The following is an 8,552-nucleotide window of genomic DNA, read 5'->3' on the forward strand; positions in this document are numbered from 1 at the left end:
AAATGAGAATTTACATATGATGCTGTGCCAAATACAAGCAATGAAAATATGATCAAAGTTGCAGTTCACTGTTCAACTATCATAACTAGGATATATTTTCATGAAAGGATGTCACCTCCCTGGTTGTAGAGAGTCCATTTCTGCCCCAATTAGACATTTCTCCATCTTCACAGAGCCACCCTGTGCCTCCCTTGGTCAAATTTGTCAGCTGGAAATGTATTTAGTGCTCCATCAAGAATTGATTAAAAAATGACCAAATGCATTTCATCTACATTCAGAGGGATCCTTCATCATGTTGATCTGGACACAAATTGACCTACGTGCATAATTGAACAGTGACTAACTTAACAGTGCCATGAGAGTGCATTTGGACTAAAAATCAATTTTAAAGTTGAGGGAGAGATGATGCAACATATGTGGCAATGGAATCACACAGCAATACAATGATTAGATACTCTTGTTTCTGCAGCTACCCTGACAGTGTCATAAATTCCTGTACCATGACAATGACACCATAATAAACCCCAGTTGGGCGACACTGTCTCTGTAATGAACCCCAGTGGGGCGATACTGTCCCTGTAGTGAACTCCAGTGCGGTGACACTGTGCCCTTAATAAACCCCAGTTCACTGACACTGTCTGTATAATAAACCCCAGTGTGGTGGCGTTGTCCCTTTAGTAAACTCCAGCATAAAAAAATTGACACTATAGTAAATGCTAGGGCAATGTCCAGATAATAAACTCCAGTATGGAGATTCTGTCCCTGTATTTTTTTTTGTTCACAGAATGTGGATTTCACTGACTAGGCCAACATTTATTGCCCATCCCTAGTTACCTCTTGAGAAGGTGGTGGTGAGCTGCCTTTCTGAACCGCTGCGGTCCATGTGGTGTAGGTATACCCACAGTGCTGTTAGGGAGGGAGTTCCGGGATTTTGACCCAGCGACAGTGAAGGAACGGTGATATGTTTCCTAGTCAGGGTGGTGAGTGACTTGGAGGGAACTTCCAGGTGGTGGTGTTCCCACGTGTCTGCTACCCTTGTCCTTCTAGATGATAGTGGTCATGGGTTTGGAAGGTGCTGTCAAAGGAGCCTTGGTGAATTCCTGCAGTGCATCTTGTAGATGGTCCACACTGCTGTTACTGTGCGTCGGTGGTGGAGGGAGTGAATGTTTGTGGATGTGATGCCAATGAAGTGGGCTGCTTCATCCTAGACAGTGTCAAGTTTCTTGAGTGTTGTGGGAGCTGCACTCGTCCAGGCAAGTGGGGAGTATTCCATCACACTTCTGACTTGTGCCTTGCAGATGGTGGACAGGCTTTGGGGAGTCAGAGGTGAGTTACTTGCCACATGATTCCCAGCCTCTGACCTGCTGTAGCCACAGTATTTATATGGCTAGTCCAGTTTCTGGTCAATGGTAACCCCCAGGATGTTGATAGTGGGAGTTTCAGTGATGTTAATTTCATTGAATGTCAAGGGGCGATGGTTAGATTGTGTCTTGTTGGAGATGGCCATTGCTTGACACTTGTGTGGCGTGAATGTTACTTGCCACTTGTCAGCCCAAGCCTGGATATTGTCTTGCTGCATCCATGTCTTGCTGCATTTGGACATGGACTGTTTCAGATCCCATGAGATGACTTTATAATGCAGTCCAGTACAGAGACATCGTCCCTATAATAAACCCCAGTGCAGTGACACTGAAAGTCACTGTAGTCCCAGAGGGCCATTGGCTGCTCTCTCATTAGAGAGAGACGACCGGTGGTGAGTTTAACCTGAGGGTCACCACACTTCAGGCGAGGGGTGAGGTTGAGAAGGCCTTCATGGATGACCTCAGCCAGTATGGGAATTGAACCCGTGCTGTTGGTATCACTCTGCATCACAAACCAAGCCCCAGTGTGGTAACATTATCCTTTTAATGAACTCCAGTGCAGTAACGCTCTCACTATAATAAACCCTGGTGCATTAACATTCCCTATGTAAACCCAGTGCAGTATACTGCCCTGTAATAAACTCCAGTGCAGTGACACTATCTCTAGAATAAATCCCAGTGCATTGACACTGTCCCTATAAAAAACACCCAGTGCATTGACACTGTCCCTGTAATAAACCCCAGTGCAGTGACACTGTCAATATAATTTATCCAGTGCTTGGTACCTATCTCTATTATAAACTCCAGTGCAGCGACACTGCTCCAATAATAAGCCCCAGCGCCATAACACTGTCTGTATAATAAACTAAAGTGTGCTGTCACTGTCCCTATTTTAAACTCCAGAGCAGTACCACTGTCCTTATAACAAACCCCAGTGCCCAGAATAAACTCCAGAGTGCTGGCACTGCCCCTATAATAAACTCCAGTGCACTGACAGTGTACCTATAATAAACCCTAGTGCACTGCCTTTGTCCCTATAATAAACTCTAGATTATCAGTATGTTTGTCACTTTAACCCGACTCGGCCAAGGTTGAGAAGTCACTGAATCAATGACTGATCAGTAAATAAAAACACAGAATGGCGAAAATGTACAAATCAATGAATTGGAGAGAGTCAGGTGGGAGATTTTGCTGATTGTTTAAATATTTTCACACATAGTGAAATCCAATATTTCAAAAGTGGAAATCTAATTTACAGGAAAAATATGAGCACTGAGTGAAATGACAAGAATTGTGGAGGGTCATCACTGATTGTATGGTAACAGTCTTTATGTGGGCTGTCACCAAATGAATTTCAGTTTTGATATTAATAGTGAATTCATCTGTGCCTGTCACCATCACTCCTAATTTGTCAACATGTTGAGGACATTGTCAGGCTAGCTGCTCTCGTTCTTATTTTATGTTGAGTTAACCTGAGGAAAGGGAGCTATTTAAAATAAAGAATAATTATAACCTCCTTTAATCATTTAACTATCTGTTATAATGGTCCCTTCATGTTTTAAACTCAAGGGAAAACAGAATCACAAATGTTACAGCACTGAAGGAGGTCATTCAGCTCATCGTGTCTGTACCGGCTCTCCGAATGAGCAGTTCACCTAGTACCACTCCCCCTCCTTCTGCCCGTAATCCTACACATTCTTCCTTTTTAGATTTCAGAATTCCCTTTTGAACTCCTCGACTGAATCTGCCTCCACTGCACCCTCAGGTAGTGCATCGCAGACTTTAACCACTCTCTGTGTGATAAAGTTTTTCCTCAGGTCCCTTTTGTTTCTTTTGCCAATTACTTTAAATCTGAGCCCCCTCGTTCTTGATCCTTTCACGAGCGGGAACAGTTTCTCCCTATCTGTTCTGTCCAGGCCCTTGATGATTTTGAAAACCCCTATCAAATCTCCTCTCAGCCATTTTTTCTCCAAGGAAAATAGTCCTAACTTCTCCAATCTATCTTTGTAACTGAAGTTCCTTATCCCAGGAACCATTCTAGTGAATCTTTTCTGCACTCTCTCCAATACCTTCACATCCCGCCTAAACTGCAGTGCCCAGAACTGGACACAACACTCCAGCTGAGGCCCAACTAGTAACTTATACAAGCTCAATATAACCTCCTTGCTCTTGTACTCTGTGCCCCTATTAATAAAGTCCAGGATTCTGCGTGCTTTATTAACATCTCTCTCAACTTGTCCTGCCACCTTCGAAGACCAAGCCCCAGCTTCCTCTGCTCCTTCACCCCCTTTATACCACCTCTCCATGTTTCTCCTACCAAAATGAATCGCTTCACATTTTTTCGCACTGAACTTCATCTGCCACATGTCTGCCCATTCCACCAACCTATCTATGTCCATTTGAAGTTCCATGCTATTCTCCTCACAGTTTACAAATGCTTCCAAGTTTCATATCACCTGCAAACTTTGAAGTTGTGCCCTGTTCACCAAGATTTAATTCATTAATATATAATCAGGAAAAGCAAGGGTCCCAACACTGACCCCTGGGGAACTCCACTACAAACCTTCCTCCAGCCCCGAAAAACATCCATTAACCACTACCCTCTGTTTCCTGTCACTCAGCCAATTTTGTATTCCTGGCCAGGATTTTTGCCTTGTCAGGCGGGTGCAGCCGGGGGCCCCTTGGAGTGGTCACAAAGCCGACCCACTGCCTGCAATCGGGCCCCAATATGAATTTCAGGCTGAAGGGGCCAATTAACGGGCAGCCGGTGTGAAAGGAGGGCAAGGGCAGAAATTCACACATACACGTGAGTGCGCGCAATGAAAACTCCCTTAGGCACAGAAGCTGCCACAGGGAGCTGAAAATTTATAACATTAAAAATAAAAAAGTTAGCAACGTTAAAAACATGCGACTTCATCACATGAGCAGGGACATGTTAGGGATGAATTTAAAAAATTTTAATTGAATTTTTAATTGCTGTTGGGAACCCCATCCCGCTCGTGGCTGAGGTTCCTTAACAAACCCAAAGGACATTTGGCCTTTTCACCTGCCCGTCAGTGGATGGGCAACGAGAAGCTTCATTCAGTTAGAACTTTAATGGCCTTACTAGACCTGTTAATTGTTGGCGGGCACGCTGACAACTCCCACCCCGACTGCCAACCGGAATATCGGGCAAATGCAGGTTGACATGGGGGTGCTCGCCTGATGTCATCGCGCATCATTTTACACTCGAGCAGGTTGGGAACATGCCTGCCTGCTCAGTGCAAATTCCTGCCCCGTGTTGCTCCTGTCCCTTTTATTCCACGAGCTATAACTTCTCTCACAAGTCTGTTGTGTGGCACCTTATCAAATGCCTTTTGGAAGTCCGTACACCCCACATCAACAGCATTTCCCTCATCGACCCTCTCTATATCACCTCCTCAAAAAACTCCAGCAAGTTAATTAAACATGAATTTCCATTAAGAAATCCATGCTGACATTTTTTTTTCATTCACAAGATGTGGGCTGCACTGGCTGGACCTGCCCATCCCTAGTTTCCCTTTGGAAGGTGGCGGTGAGCTGCCTTCTTGAACCGCTGCATTGTCTACGTGACTATTAATTTGGTCCTGAATTATTGTTTCCTCCACCAACAAAGTTAAACTGACTGGTCTGTAGCTGCTGGGCTTACCTTTACATCCTTTTTTGAACAACTGTCAATGTTTGCAAAAAAAAAACACCCTAGTCTATGCAACTTGTTTTCATAATTTAACCCTTTAAGTCCCAGTATCATTCTTGTGAATCTATGCTGTACCCGCTGTCCGCCAGTCTCCCTTAAGGCCAGTACAATTTGCAGTTGGAACTGAATGCTGTTGCTCCAGATGGGATGCAGCCAAGCCTCTGTACAACCGAAGCATCACTTCCTCTACTTTGTATTTCAGCCACCTGGAGATAAAGACCAACATTCTGTGCCTGTGCATTCCATTTTAGTGTTTTGTGTACAGGAGGCACCTTTAACAGTGCGTGCAGTGCAAAGAAATTCAGAGTGTGAAAGCGTTGAATAGAAATGTTAATAAGTACTAACTGAAGCGATGGCTGTGTTTTTAAACTGTCATATTTTCCTGGCTACAGTGGCTGTTCTGTGTCGCTAGTCTCCACTCCATGACTGGCTATGACCAGTTCAGTTTCAAGTCAGTTTGTCAGCTATCCCCAGGATACACACACTCTGACCTCCGCCCCGGGCACTTTATGCTGATGTCTGTTTGTCTCTCAGTGTTTGAGCATCATGAACCCTCTTTGGTCTCAGACTGTTTTTAACTGCTAATCTTGGTAAACAATCCATTCATCAGGGAACTGACTGGATGGTCAGAGAGTCTCAAACACTGAGGTTACACCTGCTCAAAGACATTCTTTAAAAGAGGAGTCAGATTTAATAATACATTACAAGTCATAAGAGTTTAACCAACAGATATGGTCAGATACATTTAAACAGAACCCGGTACTGTGATCCCACTCACTGCTAGACTCCAATCTCTCTCTCTCTCACCTTATTCAATCCCAATTCTGTTTTATCAAAAGCTTCTATCTCCTGGAGATGATCTATTTTGTTACCCCAAATTCCAAGGCCAGGATTTTATTGCCCCTCCTGCCCAGCTGGATATTACAGTCCCACCAGACTGAATGGAGATTTAAATGGCTCGCTGCATCTGCTGGGGGGGAGACCCATCATGTTGGGGCTGTGAAATCCTGGCCAAGTTCCCCATCCCACAATTTCTCCCCCTGCCTTACACTCTACCCCCTCCCTACCCCACATACTCTGCCCTCTCCCTGTATTTTGTTGTGTGTTCCTGTGACGGTCTTCAAAAGATCACAAGATAGTTACAGGCCTAGTAAGGCCCTTCAGCCCAGCTTATTCATTCAGAAAGACCCCATCACAACATCTTAATATTACTTAAAGAAATGGAGGCAAAGACCTTTAACTGAAGGCCCATTCTGTGTCATGATTTATGTAATCACATTAGGCTAAACTGACTTTGTAAATAAGTCATTGAATACAAACCTTTACAGATGTATAGTTAGGCCGCAGCTGGAGTATTGTGTCAAACTCTGGGCACCAAACTTTAGGAAGGATGTCAAGGCCTTGGAATTGGCTCAGAGAAGATTTACCAGGATGGTTTCAGGAATGAGGGAGTTTAGTTAATGTGGACAGGCTGGACAAGCTGGGATTGTCATCCTTCGAACAAATCAGTGGTTTGAGACTTAATAGAGGTGTTCAAAATTATGAGGAGTTTTGACAGAAGTAGGCAGAATAATTTTTTCTAGGGTCAGTGACCAGAGGACACAGGTTTCAAATAATTGGCATAGAAACTAGGGGGAAATGTGGAGAAATTTCTTTACACTGAGATTGTTAAGATCTGGAGCACATGACCTGAAAGGATAGTAGAATCAGATTCCATAGGAACTTTCAAGTGGCAATTGGACATGGACTGGAACAAGCCAAATGTACAGAGTGGTAAAGGAAAAACTGAGGAGTTGGGTAGCTCTTTCACGTTGAATAGCCTCTGTGCCTTATGATTTTATAACTCTATAATCACTTTTTGGTTGATATTAAACTGACTATCCAGTGCACATTCTGCCACTCATTGGCCTTTGCATAAGAAGGAGATTTCTGTTATAGCTTTTTACTAGTGTCCTCTAATGCTAGTCTCCCAAACTCACACAATCCAAGCTGAACATCAACCTAATCACTCATTCCTGGCATTCCTGTCAATCTCCAATAGGTCAGCGTGTCCTAGTATCCGGTGCATCTGAGCAACACCCGCTGGTATCAAAGTGAGAGCGAGTGATGATGCTGAAGGAAGAAGCTTTGGCTGGAGCTCAGAATCTGAGCTCAGTCCCAGTCAGGATGAATTGTAGGATGGAAATGGGAGAATGGGAAGTAAAACTGAAAAGGGTGTTTTACTTGGAGAGCCTGTAGGGTTTCTGTCTGAAACACAAACCTGTCTCTCCTGTTTCCAAATGCTGCACGTTTCTAGGATCATAACCAGCCTACAGCTAAGAGGAAAGTTAACTGAAGGAGACTGTGGCTGCGTTTGTGCAGAGTATTTGGAAATTTTTTCAGGTTTACTTAGCATTGATTTGGTATTTTCAGCATGACATGCCTTTGGTGGCTTGTATCACATTCACACTTTGACATCATGAATCTGAAAGATTGAAAGCTTCTTTCTTGTGCATGTTTTTTTTCATTCCTCTGATGTGAACATCGCTGGCTGGCCCAGCATTTATTGCCCGCCCCTAATTGCCCCTTGAGAAGGTGGTGATGAGCTTCCTTCTTGAACCGCTGCAGTCCATGTGGTGTAGGTACACCCACAGTGCTGTTAGGGAGGGAGTTCCAGGATTTTGACCCAGTGACAGCGAAGGAATGGCAATATATTTCCAAGTCAGTGAGTGGCTTGCAGGGGAACTTCCAGGTGTCGGTGTTCCCATCTATCTGCTGCCCTTGTCCTTCTAGGTGGTAGTGGTGGCGAGTTTGGAAGGTGCTGTCTAAGGAGCCTTGGTGAATTCCTGCAGTGCATCTTGTAGATGGTACACACTGCTGCTACTGTGTGTCGGTGATGGAGGGAGTGAATGTTTGTGGATGGGGTGCCAATCAAGCGGCTGCTTTGTCCTGGATGATGCCGAGCTTGTGGTGTGTTGTGGGAGCTGCACTCATCCAGGCCCCCAAGACACACAAGCCTCACAAAAACACACACACCCACACACAGCTGGAATCACAGCTGGGGAAGTTTCATGCAAAAAGCAAATGGGGGCCATTCAGGAACAACTCAAGCTGATGATGTTGAAATAAAAATATCAGCGACTCCCCAAATCAAAAGTCTTTAATAATTTAGCCCTGAAACAATTCATTTTTACAAAACTAAGTGATGAAATGTCTGCACAGACTAACAATTTGAAGCGTTACATTTAGTGGTTAAATTCTTGCTGAACTTTATCTCAGAGATCTACAGTTATTTCTGCGGGGAGCAGTGGAAATTGCAGTGCTGAGAGACCCAGAGGTGATAGCATTGCATTAAATATAGATTAAAGAGTTTGGATTGGAGTGTTGGTTCGACACTTCATGGTGGGGCTGAAGGTGTAGCTGGCTGCTGGTTCCGTGGCGAGTCCAAGCTGATAAAAATCTTTCTTTACTTGTCGCTTGCAACAGAGTCTGGATTG

This window comes from Carcharodon carcharias, chromosome 23 (genome assembly GCF_017639515.1).
Source record: "Carcharodon carcharias isolate sCarCar2 chromosome 23, sCarCar2.pri, whole genome shotgun sequence".
NCBI lineage: Eukaryota > Metazoa > Chordata > Chondrichthyes > Lamniformes > Lamnidae > Carcharodon > Carcharodon carcharias.